Source organism: Camellia sinensis, chromosome 10 (genome assembly GCF_055761805.1).
Source record: "Camellia sinensis isolate YWXY chromosome 10, ASM5576180v1, whole genome shotgun sequence".
NCBI lineage: Eukaryota > Viridiplantae > Streptophyta > Magnoliopsida > Ericales > Theaceae > Camellia > Camellia sinensis.
In genome coordinates, this window is record NC_138970.1 from 63,867,643 (window position 1) to 63,882,686 (window position 15,044).

Consider the following 15,044-nt stretch of genomic DNA (forward strand, 5'->3'; position numbering starts at 1 on the left):
GTGCAGTTTGTTGACAATATTGCTGATAATGACATGTGTGGTCCTAATGTCACCCTAGATGATGATGAAAATGAAATGTTTCATGAAGAAAATTTATTGGCCGAATCAGATGATGATGATGATGAAGATAATGCCGACGGCCCCATTGACCCTAAAAATGTCCCCATCCCACCTATGTAGCGATCCCAGTTTCGCCACTTCATTGAGTATGTCGGAGATCGAGCTACCTGGTCAGCTCGCTAGGGTCCAAGGGACAACGCCCTTTGGCGGGTCCAAGAGAAGCGCCCTGGCGGGGATCGAGCTGCCCAATCAAGTCGCGGGGGTCCAAAGGCAGCGCCCTTTGACGGGTCCTAGGGCAACGGCCTGGTGGGGTTGATGGGCAGCGCCCCTGCAACAAAAATGCAAAATGCATTAGAAGTTGCTTTTCTGCTCAAGCGGCCGTTTATGCGCTCGAGCGGAGAATGTTTGGTTTCAGAAGTTTGACCTGTCTGCAAAAGTACTGGGAAAGTGTATTTGACGCTCGAGCGGGGCTTTCCACGCTCGAGCAAACCATGTTATATTAGTTCGTGAATCTAATATTGCAGATCACTTTTGTATATCTCTCTCTGTCTAAAAACCCTTTCCTCTCCCTTCTCTTTACATTTCCCTACGCCAAATAGGATCAAAACCTTGATTTCTCAAGATCCATTAGAGTTCTGCCATAAGTTCTTCATCAAAGTCAGTTAACTTCTCGAGGGCTTCGTTGTGTGCGGTGAAGATTGAGTTTCAACATCGTTGATTTTGGAGGTTGCATCTCATTTCTTCTTCAAAACTTGAGGTAGGGATTTTCTTAGAGTTATATATATTTTTGCAAGATCTAGATGATTTTCGAAATCATCATTCGATAGCTTTGAAAATTGATTGTTGATTCAAGAAGTTGAGCGATTTTGAAAGTGGGTTTGTCTCTTGTTCTTTTAAAATGATCATATGGGTTTTGATCTTCGTTGATTGAAGAAAAGATAATTTTGGAAAGTTTTCTTTCAAAAGATTTGAGTTGTATAGTTTCTTTGAGAAAACCTAGAATTTGGGATTTTTTTTTAAGAGACTGAAAATCCATGAATGATATTGTTATATTTATTTTGTGTGTCAAAATAAATGGATGTTTGAAAAATTTATTATTTATATTTATATAAATGATGAATTTCAGGGAATATGAGAATTGTTGTTCATTTTGGAAATTATTGTTCAAAACGTTGAAATAGTCTTGAAATGACTAATTGTTGAGGATACTGGAGAAGGGAGAATTGTGTTATTCCTTAGATGATGAATTGGAATAAAAGTATTTATATTCATCTTGTGTTATTGGCATATCAATTCATTTGATTACATAAACCTTTGAAAGTTGATTTGAAAACTTGCATTGAGAAAAGAATGTTGAGAAACAAATTTCCATAAATTGGTTTTGGGGTAAATATGGTGGCAAGTCTTGACAGGTGGTGTAGATGAAATTGAATAGGTGTCAAGCCTTCCATTTAATACTGGTAAAACTGACAGATTATAGGTGCCGAGCTTTCCGGTCGATGCTGGTAAAAATGACAAATTGGTAGTACTTGTATAGTCTACTTGCAGACACCAACCTAGGGATTACCAAAGTCGTATTTACTGCTCTTGAAATGAATTGTTAAGTTTTGAAGAATTGAAATTGCATGACATCATTGAGCATGATGGTTTTCAAAGACGAAGATGTGATTTTCTTTCAAAAGGGCATAGCATGGCATGTGCATTTCATCTTTTGAGACTTGTATAAAATGTATATACTTTGTTAAGGATTTCCTACTGGGCTTCATGCTCACCCTACGAGATTTTTGTGCAGAAAAAGATGTGGTGATGCCGCCTAACTAAAGACGAGAAAATGTGTGTTGAGAGTACAAGACTCTCATTTTGTTATGACTCTGTGTGTAAGCCAAGGATTGTATGTGTGTGGGTTTGAATAACCGTTTTGTGTAACCACGCTAAAACTTTGGAAACTTGTAAACCCTTGAGGGTATTTATTTATTTATTTACTTCTTGTTGGATTAATGTATTGTTGCATGAAGAACTATTGTATCATGTAATGTAAGTTTGGAGATTTATATTCGGTTTTCCTTGAAAGAGCCATGATTGTTGTATTATCATTTGGGCTAGAAATTTGGGACGTTACAACCTAGACCTAAAATCCCTTTTTATGAGAGCATTCACATGGGTGGTGATTTTGACATGAGTAGTCGTGATGTCATTTCTCGTAACCAGATCTGGAACGTTGAAAATGTAGAGTTAGACAAAGGGATGGTTTTCATTGATAAGAAGCATACATGCTGTGAAATTGTACCACGCAAAAAATAATCGAGAGCATAATGTCATAACCTCTGAGCGAGACCTTTAGGTATCTGCTTGCAAGCACGATTGCGGTTGGTGGTTGCGTGCATCTCTTAATAAGAAACATTAAGAGATTGTGATTGCGTGATTATAGTTGGTGGTTGTGTAATTGCAGTTGGTAGTTTGTATCAATAATGTCTGATAGGCCCCGCCGCGTCTTTGAGGTGCAAACATCTTTTCGCCATGGACGAGGTCGCAATACATAGATTGTGCGCATGAATCAACCCACGTGCAATTGTGGCAAATACGAGATAAGACACTATCCATGTTCACATATGCTCATTGTTATGTCTGAATATGGTGACAATCCATTCGAGTACATTGATCTAGTATATAGGCTTCCTATATACATAAGGGTTTGGGAAACTAAATTATACCCAATACCGCATCAAGATTATTGGGATGATCCTCAGTGGACCTAAATGCCTAATGCACTTCGTCTGCGAGAAGTAAAACGGGGTCATAAATCTATGTCCCATATTTCGAATGAGATGGATATATCAAATAGGCATGTGACCGCTAATTGCAGTAAGTGCTAGCAGACAGGTCATGATAGGCGGACATGTCCGGTGAGGCTTGGTCGATAAAGATTATGTAATGCTTACCTAAGTTTCGTGAGTTGTGAAATTGTAAAATGGGCGCCCTTTTTAATTGTGAGATTTTAATTGGACAGCGCATGTGAATTGTTACCTTGTAATGCAAATGACCCCATGTTAAACTATTAATTAATTATATTTACTAATGTTTTAGAAGTTAGACCAATTGAACATTTTCCAAACCCTAAAGTCATTTTTTTAATTTGAACTCTAAATAGATCATTTTTAATTTTTAATTTTTTATATATTTTAATTGTATGTGAAGAGATGTGATGTTGTAACGGTAGATGGAAGTGTTAGGGGACGGGGTAGGCCTAGATTAACGTTGACTAGTGTTTTAAATAGAGATATGAATCTACTTAATTTGACTAATGAAATGGCCTTTGATAGGATTGCGTGGAGAAGAAGAATTCATGTAGCCGACTCCATTTGATGGGACTTAAGGCTTGGTTTGGTTTGGTTATATATTTTAATTGTATGTAAAATAATTTAACTCTAGCACATAGGCCTAAGTTTTTTATTGTGTATTTGATTGAAAACGTGTATTAAAAAATTCTATACTTAATCAAATAGTTCTTCTACCATTTGAAAATTTAATATTTATGAATAAATTTAATATTTTCAAATACTCCAAGCATTTTTCACATTTAAAATTTATGAATAAATTTATGTAATATAAAAATTTTATACTTTATTGAAACTTTTAGCATTACAAAATCACTAGTTAAGTTTTGTCAAATATGCTATAAATCTAATCATCAACTTATTTTTTAAACAAAAATTTTTCATTCAAAATTTTGGCAAATATTTATGCAGGAAAACTATCCACATGTTACTGCACTATGTTGATGGTCATTATTAAGCACATGTAACTTAGGCCTTAAAATAATTTTGAAAAAGATTTCTATGTTAGTTATAGCATAGATAACGTGATCATTTGAAAGGTTTTTATAAATTTTAGATTCTGTTGAATTGTTTATGATATTTAATGACACATAATTTTAAGTCTTAAAATACAAATATATATATATATATTTAGAAATCATAAATTATGGAATAATTAAAGTTTTTTTTTATGATTATAATTAGATTTTAGTGAATTGCTTCCATATTAGCAGCACAAATATTTATAATTTTAAAATAACTGAGCATATTTTTCTTTTAGAAGTCGTAATTTATGAGATAATTAGAGTTTAATTGTTATAGTTAAATTAGAGTTGACCAATACACTTTTTAAAATAAAAAGTAATTAGATTTTAGTGAATTGCTTCCATATATAGTATCACACAAATTTAAATTTTGAAATAGTTGAGCATACTTTCCTTTTAAAAATCGTAATTTATGGAATAATTAGAGTTTTATTGTTATGATTAAATGAGAGTTTCATTGTTATGATCTAGTATTTCACTTTTACATTCTTCATGGCATATCTACCTGAGGAGGTCCCCCTTCTCATTCATCCACATCGGGCTGACAGTATATGGGCACATCCAGTATACAATGTTTGTTGGACTTTACGCTTACAATTAAATTAAAATACCCTTCATTTTGTTCTATCGTACGTGATAATACTATTATTTAAACTAATCATTCTGTTATGCAGGAGGAGGCACAGGCAGCATTGACATGCCGCCGGGTAGATTCTGGCTTATGGGAGCATCCGTTGGACCATAGAGTCCTTCAGTATATACTGCGTACAGGATTCTACGATGTGTACTACATCAGTCCTATTAGACTGGACCACTCACTGATCACTGCTCTGGCTGAGAGGTGGCGCACGGAGACGCATACATTCCATTTTCCGATAGGAGAGACCATGGTGACATTGCAAGACATAGCTATCCTATATGGTCTGTTAGGTTTTTATTCTTGGCAACCCCGTTTGACAAAACTCCTTTAAGTTGTATTTGTTTTTGCACTTTTTATTTCAGTGAGGCTATGAGTTTTTAGATGCGAATCCAACCCGAATTGTGCCTTGCAGAGAAGTTTTGTGATGTTAATACTTTCAAGATTGCCACTTCGCTAATTATGACGGGGATCGAGCTGCCCGGTCAGTTAGCGGGGGTCCAGGGGGCAGCGCACCTTGGCGGGTCCGGGGCAGCGCCACAGCAGGGTCAAGGGACAGCGCCCCCGAAGCAAAATGCAAAAATGCATTCTAAGTTGCCTGTCCGCTCGATTGGACATTCCTCCGCTCAAGCAGAGAATGCCGAGTTCCAGAAGTTTATTCGCCTGCAAAAATACTGGATATTATTTTTTCCCGCTCGAGCGGAACGTTCCGCGCTCGAGCGTAGGTCCGCTCGAGTGGCCAATTCGATGCTCGAGCGGAGATCGCGGGACAATTTTCTATAAATACGTGTTTCAGTCCAAATCTAAGATTACTTCTTCAGATCTTCTTCTTGGGTTCTAGGGTTTATATCTGGGGATATTTTGCTAGTTGTCTTTGATGTTTTGATTGAGTATTCAACTCATGGTTTAAAGAGTATACATCAAAGGATTATTTGTTTGTTTTACACAAAAGAGAGAGTTGTTCTTCGGTAGATTCTAAAGAATTCGAGCCTGAAGCTTTGGTGGATTCTGGAGTGGCTCATCGTCAAGACAATTCCGAGGTGAAGACGGAGTTGGAAGAGGCACATTGAGGTTGGTTCAATTCGGGCATGGATTCGCTAGGTAATTGAGAGTATACCTGTGTAATTCCTTTATATCTTCTTAGTGGATTGTTTTGTGGCTGTTGTCCGTGGTTTTTTTATCACAATTAGAGGTGCTCCAATTGTGGTTTTTCCACGTTAAAATCGTTGTGTCGATTTGTCTTGATTGTTTGATTGGGATTGTTTTATTGCTTTAAATTGATACATAATCACAAATCAACATCTAGGGGTTTTCTAGATTTTTCATGGTCTACAAATTGACAGCCGAGCAGTTACTGGTATTGACCCAGCATTTACGAGGGTCCAATGTATAGAGCTATGTGGTGACCTATTGGGAGTACCACCTACACTTGCAGACTTAAAGGCAGGTAGATTAAGGGTGATGTGGCTAGTCGAGCATTTTGGTCCTCTTCCAGAGCAGGTGCCAGATGAGTTGGTATGGCAGCATGCCCGAGCATATATTTTGTGGCTTATTGGGGGGGTATTTCTCCCTGATAAGTCACAGAACATGATCAAGCTTATGTATTGGCCACTGCTGAGAGACATCGACGAGATAAGGGAATACAGCTGGGGTGCCACGGCTTTGGCATGCTTGTATAGGATGCTGTGTCGACATGCTTAGGTGGGTGCGAAGGAGATCAGAGGACCACTTCTATTGCTATAGGTTAGTAAGAATTTTAGTACATGTCAATTCATGTTGTATGACATATATCAATATTGTAATTGGGTCCAAACTATTGTAGATTTGGGCATGGCAGAGATTTATTCGCATTGCCCCATCTAGGCGGCAAGTGATTGGGTCTGGGGAGCTTCCCGTGGGGCAAAGAGAGCAGCAGTTACCACCCGGACCTTGAGGTAGCCGGTGGAGGGTTAACTTTGGCCACGAGGTCGTATCGACCCATGTAGTCGTCGTTTATAGAGACTAGTTCAACCGGATGATCGAGAGTGAGGTTTGAAATTTATTACATTTTAGCTGTCTTGTTCATTGTATATGTTTTGAGTTCACGAGCGAATTTTGATATGCTTGTCATTGTTGTAGTTTATATGGCAGCCATATGCTAGGGTCCTCAGTACACTGCCAGACTACTACCGACTAGGCTGAGAGATATGGATGGCGAGAGTGCCACTTATTTGTTTTGACATGGTTGAGTGGCATCTCCCTGATCGTGTCCTTAGACAGTTTGGTCGGGTCTAGTCTATGCCAGACTGGTTTGACGCCGACTGGCTGTTGCATTCGACTGATAGGCACGGCCGACTTGGCACTGACTGGAATCAGTTTTACATGCGATATATACAACAATGGGATGCCTGTCGGGACACAATCGTACAGGTTGACCGGAGCGATGAGGTACTCCCATCGTCCGACCATTACATGTTGTGGTATCAGCGACATACACGTTTACTAGTCGGTAATTCAAGCCACCTATCAGAGTCTGGATATCAGGGAGTTGGGCCTTCTCTTAAGGCATTGGTGAGTATCATAGTATGTGTCAGATAATTATTAAGATATTAAGATCATGATTGATTTACTTTCAGTCAACTGTAGCCTAATACGTCCGAATTTTTGTTCAGGTGGTTTGAGCTGGGAGGTCATATCACTTGGCAGAGGACGCCCTATTGAGACGTTGTGGATAGCATGCCTTATAGGCCGTTGGAGAGATCCGAGACTTATTATACGAGGTGATCTAGTATGCACATCGGGGGGGGATTGTCTACATTTTGGCCACTACGGTGTACAGAGTATAACAGTTGCTCTAGACACATCAGTGGCTTCCACTTTAGCGTCGGCCACATCAGGTCCATCGACATCAGTGACCCCACTGCATGCTATCCCATACATATCTCTAGATTCCCTCAATGTACATCCTACCCAACATACTCGCAGACCCTATGTAGCTAACCTTGATTGAACACCTCCCCGATACATGCATGAGGTTGTTACCCCACCCACCCAGTTACCACCACTACACAATTCAGGTGTGTGTGGTGTTGAAGTTGATACATCTACATCACATATTCCCACACTACATACATCTATTTTTATGGGGACTAGTTCGACCGTGACCACGACTACACATGATATAGTTCTCACTGACATCTCCCAAGCTTAGGATGAGATCTATATTGAGACCCCCCCTAGAACGAGAGGGAGACACCGAGGTTATGGTCATGGTGGACGTCGCGGCTGAGGTCGGGGTGCGGACAAAAGCAGAGGTCGAGGTTCAGCTGCAGATTGTGATACAGTTGCAGCAAATAAGGGCATTTCACAACTCATAGCAGTATCCAATGTTGTGCCAGAAGGAGGATCAGAGGCAGCACAGGCAAGAGATGAAGGGTCACAGTCACATGCTCCACAGACAGTCACTGAAGGGCCACATGCAGGGGAGGGAGTGCCACAGGATCCGCATTTGCGATTGGGGGAGCGACATATTTAGAGAGTCTATAGCAAGAGACCGAGGTGGGAGGTCCATGATCGAGCTTGTGGGATTGAGGGCACGTTAGGGCATTAGAGGGTGTGATACGGAGTGTATCGTATTTTTTTTTATATAGTTTTTGTAAATCAAACTTGTACAGAGGATGTAAATGTGCTATATTTATTTATTCTAAAATAGAATTTTACAATTTTTTATTTTTACTTATTCTGAGGCTTTCCTAAATACTTCAACTATTCAAATCATGATGTCACAATGGGTCAAACAATATAACTAAATTACTCGTAAAAAGTGAGCATGTAGTTATTAGCTAATATATTTTGCATCAATAGAGGACTATACAAAAGCAATTCAATAATATTGAATGACTTGGACAAGTGTAATGTATGACGGCTAGGGTTATGGGGTAGGAGAAAGAATTGGTTAGAGAAAGTGATTATCTTTTTTTTTTCAGCCCCAAATTTTGGTTTTTGTGAAGCACCCATTCCTTCACAGAACTGCGGTGTCAGCGGATGCGTTTGAGATTGTGTTGTCAGCCCCCAAATGTTGTGTTGTTGTGAACCCCCCATTAATGCTTGATTTCTAAGAATTGAATGGCGACTCTTATTGCTTTATTGTGCCCACTTCGTCTGTCTGAACTTTATTAGTCCCCCAACCCCTCCCTTTGTTACTGTAGTTGTCATCTTCATTGAACTTCCTGGAATTGAATGGTGGCTCAATTAAGGGATTGAAATTCTTTACCCAGACCATCACTATTTGAAGAGCCCCAGTTAAGGGTAGCTCTTGACTGAGCTACCTGTTCTGTTTTCTGTGCCCTTGAAAAAGGAACCTCATCTGTCTGAACTATATTAACCCCCCAACTGGACCAACCACTTGCTGTAGACATCCCCGAACGCCCCGGGAGGAACGAGCTCCCGTTCCGTTCATATTGGGGTCACTACAGCTCAGGACTCTCAAATTTGTCACGGTTCTAAGTCTGAACCAAAGAGTCCAAATCCGGCAAATCGTTTTGAGAAAAACAGATTTTTGAAAGAAGTGCCAAACATGGACTGCTTTGCCAGATACAGAGTCGCCACCTAAATATTTTATTTTGGGGAAATTTAGGAAACCCTGACTCGTTTGCCTAAGGCCACGTGTCCGTCATTACCAAAGTTGCCTCGGCTCGGGAACTTGGGTACGATTGGGGAAGGTCACTTCGTGAGCACCCCCGCTCGCCCGATCAAAGATCGGCCTCTACTAACCATGATATCTATTTTTGAAAACATTGTATGTTCTTATTCTGGTTATTAGCCTAGGTTACTATGTGATGCACACGGCATATAAATATAGACTGGGTCGCCCGAATTGGAACAAAACATTTCATGCTTGTTTATTTGAAAGATAGTTTGCTACTCGCAAGTAGGCTTAAAATGCAGATTTTGCCACCCACAGGTGGGCTTAGAACAAGATGTTTTTGCCACTATCTAGTGGGCTTAAAACAAACAGTTGATGAATTGTCCCAATCCAAATAACCCAACCTTCACCCACAGGCATTCAGACAGTTATATCACATAAGCATTTAGCCTCATGGTAAGCATGCTATTCGTGACAGCACTCACACGCATGCAAGGATGCTAAAGCATAAAGCTTACCGAGTACTCCAAGCCAAAATAGAAACTTCATTAGAAATCATGCATGATCCTAACTATACAAAAATGCCTAATGCAACACATGCAAAATGCAATTATAGCAGGCTCGGCTATTCTAAGATGGCATATGAAATGTTACAATTATCATGTATTCAATTTTGGAATTGAAAGTACAATGCAGTTAGTATGATGCGCCGAGCCCGGTGCATGCAATACAGATGAATGATGCAAACATGCTGTCATACTGTATGCTAATCGAAATATGCCTTAATCTAACCATCATAAGCGGATAAATAAAAGGGAAGAAAGACGTGGGGTTGGAAGACATACATCACACTCACCCACACTTATTACGATTGTGCCCTCGCGCAGAGGGTCCGAATAAATAATACAGTCCAAATATTACAGTCCCGAATAAAAGAATATTACAATCCAAAATATTACAAAATCCTAATTAATTAACAAATTAACTAAGAAAATAAATAAAACTGGCATGCAAGCCAGGGACTGCCTTGCTTCTGATGGATGATGCATGTCCGGGTTGTCTTGCGCGGAAATCCACCGGAATGCCCCAATTAGCCTCTGTTTACACCTGTTCTTGAAATGCGTGCCAAGCCCCAAAAAGTTGCTGATTCTTCGTTTTGCTGCAACAGAGAGTAGGAAAGGGGCATAGCAATGTATTTGCACAGATATATGCATGTCTCGATTCTCGTGCCACCAATCACGCATACCGAGGCATGATGGCCGAGGAGTCGAAATGCACAACTCAATATAAAATGAATGCACATGAAACTACAGCTAAAACCTAACTCCATCATGGATAATCCGGAGTGTCGGTGACTGGGGAATTGAGACACATTCCGTCACTCGGAGTACGAAATGTACCTCGTTTCCCGTGCCCGGGCTAACTCCTATTCCGAACACGATGCAATATGCATGATATGCATGAAATGCAACTAAGATACAATCCTAACATGCACAATGCTATGGAATGACATGCCTCTAAATGCGTGCACACAGGCACGCAAACCGAGAAAATGGCAGAATGTGATCTAAGATACAACCTAGTATGCACTATGCCATGAAAATGATATGCCTCAAAATGCGTGCACACGGGCACGCAAATCGAGGCGACGGTATATGCAATGCAAGTGTCTAAAATGGCATGGAAAATGTAACATGGACTTATACTAACATGAGAGAGCCTCAGCCACACTCACATAAGAAGCCGGTTGATGAAAATGAAGTGCCTTGAAATGCGTGCACACGGACACGCAAACCGAGGCAATGGCATATGCAATGCAATGACATGAAAACATGATATGGACTTATACCAACATGAGTGAGCCTCAGCCACACTCACATAGGATGCCGGTGGATGAAAATGAAGTGTCTCGAAATGCGTGCACACGGGCATGCAAACCGAGGTAATGGCATACGCGATGCAAATGACATGGAAATGTGATATGAACTTATACCAACATGAGTGAGCCTCAGCCACACTCACATAAGAAGCCGGTGGATGAAAATGAGGTGCCTCGAAATGCGTGCACACAGGCACGCAAACCGAGGCAATGGCATACGCAATGCAATGACATGGAAACATGATATGGGCTTATACCAACATGAGTGAGCCTCAGCCACACTCACATAAGAGGCCGATGGATGAAAATGAAGTGCCTCGAAATGCGTGCACACGGGCACGCAAACCGAGGCGATGCAAAAATGCGAACTATAGCATGGAAAATGATATGCAAACATGGTAATGGATTTTCAGCAATGAAATATGGGGTAAAACAGTCCCGAAATGAGGTGAAATGACACCAAATGCATGGAATAGTCCCGAAATACGAATTTAGGCACCCGAAATGGCCTATAGCTATGTAATGCGTGCACAATATGGACATGGAATGTAAAGAAAGAAGCAAGGCAGCCCCAAAATTAGCATTTTACTAGTTTATAGCATGGCCAAACAGTGGACAAAAACAGAGCAAAACAGGCATGCAAAAATGGGGAATAAACATGAGATTAAGAAGCAACTCATAGCTAATGTCCTCGAACAGGTTCGGGCCCTTCAACAACATTGAAGAGGGGGCAAAAATAAGCACTTTCACAGAACTGTAAAAACCTCAAAAGCGAACATAGATAAGGCTAAGCTTTTATGCAAGAAAACGGACCAAAAGGTGGCTAAAGAGGCAAGTGGTATATACAATGCTCAAACTGAAAAATTCCCTTCTACAACATTGAAGAGGGACCAAAAATAAGCATATTTACAGAACTGTAAAATGGCCAAAACAGTATAAAAACATGCTAGAAATGCAATGCAAAATGAGGCTCAAAAGAGGCTATAACATGAGGTATGCAAAATAATCCACAAACGACCAAAGACCCTTAATGAAACATGTATAATGGGCCAAAAAAAGACTATTTCTAGAACTGTAAAATGGCCAAAAACAAAAGCATGGTAGGCTAACAAAACATGCAAGGAAACGGACCGAAAGTGAGATATAACATGAAGTGGCTTATGGAGGTCCCAAACCATGAAAGACCCTAAACAAAACATGAATAATGGACCAAAAAAAGAACTTTTTCAGAACTATAAAATGGCCAAAAACAAAAGCACAATAGGCTGCCATGGCATGCAAAAATGAGACCAAAAGGGGAGTATAAAGGTAAGTATAACATGGAGGCATCAAATGGTGAGGGGCCCTTCAACAATGTTGAAGAAGGGCCCAAAATAAGCACATTCACAGATTACATCATGCTCAAAAACAGATTACTCATGGGCCAAAAATAGCATGCAAGAAAACGGTATTTACGAAGGGTATTGAAGCAAGTGGCATATGGAGAGCTCAAACAGGGCTGAGCCCTTAATGAGACATGAAAATGAGCTCAAAATAAGGCCACTTTCAGTTATGTCCGGAGCTCAAAGCAAAAAGCATGGATGACTTGCAAAAGATCCAAGAAAAGGGCCAAAAATGGGAAATTGCAACTTACCCTTGAAGACCAATTCTTTTGTTGCTTCTTGGGCCAAATTTGTTGCCTCTTAGCTGCTGGAATTCCTCTCCTTACTCTTGGAATGGAGTGGTGGTGGTAGAGCTTGGTGTTGTAGTGTAAATGGTGGTGTAGGACTTGGAGCTTTTAGGAAAATGAGAAGGATGGAGGAGGATTTGTCTCTTGAGGCTTGAAGAACAAATTTTCTCACCCTCATAACAAACAATGGCAGCTGGTTATAAGGACCAAAAGGAGGGTGTAAAGGTGGGGGAAAAGGAGGCAAGCTTTCCCCCACAAAATATCCCCCGGATTGGGATATTTTCTGGGGGAAACAGCTGCACAGCTGTAAAGTACACAGAGAGAGGAACATGGCCGGCCAAGTACTTTTGCTTCAGGTGGCCGGCCGGCCACACCCCCTAGCCGGCTGGCTAGGGGTCAAAAGGGTCAATCAGATTTTCTGGCCGGCCACCAATTGATGGTGTCCTCCTATGTGTGTACAGCACAACCCTGTGGTTAAAAGTCCAAGAAAGTGGGTCCAAGGGGTTCAACATTAGCTCGGAAAGAGGGGTTCAAAAGGGTCAGGTGGAATTACTGGCCGGCCACCAACTTTTAGGGTCCTCTCATGTGTGTACATCACAAATATGTGGTTCAAAGTTCGAGAAAATGGGCCCAAGGGGTTCAACATTAGCTCGGAAAGAGGGGTTCAAAAGGGTCAGGTGGAATTACTGGCCGGCCACCAACTTTTAGGGTCCTCTCATGTGTGTACATCACAAATATGTGGTTCAAAGTTCGAGAAAATGGGCCCAAGGTGTTCAACATTAGCCCGGAAGTGCGAAAAACGGGCGCCGGAGGGCGTCGGAGGATGTATAACTGGTTGCTGCAACAATTGCTGGCCTCCCACCCTTCAGTGACCTCCCCGGTGATAAAACAGAGGTACCTGCCAAAAATGAACGAAAACCGTTGCAAAACGAAAGTTCGGGGGCCAAAACGCGCAGTTCGGGGTCCCGAAAACGGGCTGTTAAGCACCGAAAGTGGCGTTCGGCCACGAAGTGGGTTTCTCAGACCCCAGTGTCCCTCAAAAGGGAGAAAAATAGGAAGTATGCCAAAAATCGGAGCAAACGGAGACGGTTGAGCGGTCCCGAACCTAGGCACACGGCCTGACGGCTCCGAAAACCGGAAACCGGACTCCAAAATGGGCAAAATGGTCTATGACCACAAAACGTAGCCTACGGCCACTGAGAAATGATCTACAGGACCTCTCCCTCCCCTTAGAAAAAGAAACAGAGAAAACCGAGTCTGGTTCGCAAACCGAGACAAGGCACAGGAAAGGGTTCGGAAGTCCGGAGGCAGGGCTCATGGCCGCGACTCTGAGACTTCTGAACGAGCGCAATATGCAACATCACCAAGCGCTCAACTGGTGACGTCTAAGTCTTAAGGTCGGTCAAAAATGGGGTGTCTACACTTGCAAATGAGATTGTTTCTCCAACTCCCAATTTCTGTTTCTTGCCAACCCCCCATTCCTTCCTTCCCATCATCACTATGGTCATTATTCTTACTCGACTTCTTCTAGGAATTGCCTGGTGAATCTTTTTGCCATCCTGCCTACGATTATAATTCAACTTTACTGTGGCCCTCTTCACTCGAAGAACCCCAACCCCCTCTACTGGACCCTTAGCCATTTGCCTTCGACGTTGTGTCATTCCCCAAAATCTGGTTTTTGTCAACAACCCACTTGTTGCCACCATTGGACTCACTGTTTTTATTACAACTCCAGATATTAGTGGGTGACTCATTCTTATGCCTGGTTTGAGATTGTATTTCAACTTAACTCCCCTCAATATTGGAAGCACCCCAAGCAACAGAAGTTTTTGACTGAGGTACATATTATACATCTTCTTACTGGACTGTATGAGCTCCCCAATTGGACCAACCACTTGGTTTGGACACCATAGGCCCTAACCCCTAATTATCTCTTCTATCTACATGTCAACTGGGTTACGAGCTTGCAGAACAGCTTCATCTAGTACTATGAATAGGTTCTTAATTAATGGAAGTTCAATCATGAAAAAGAAATTTTTTATTTGTGAAAGAGAATTGAGCTTCTCTGTAATTAGGAATAAGGCCAGTATTCCGTCTTTAACGAGATTGTTTCTCCAGCTCCCAAATTCTATTTTTTGCCAACCCCCATTTCCTTCATTCCCATCATCACTGTGGTCATCATTCTTACTCGACTTCTTCCAAGAATCGCCTGGTGAATCTTTTTGTCATCCTGTCTGCAACTGTAATTCAACTTTACTTTGGCCCTCTTCACTCGAAGAACCCCAACGCCCTCTACTGGACCCTCAACCATTTGCC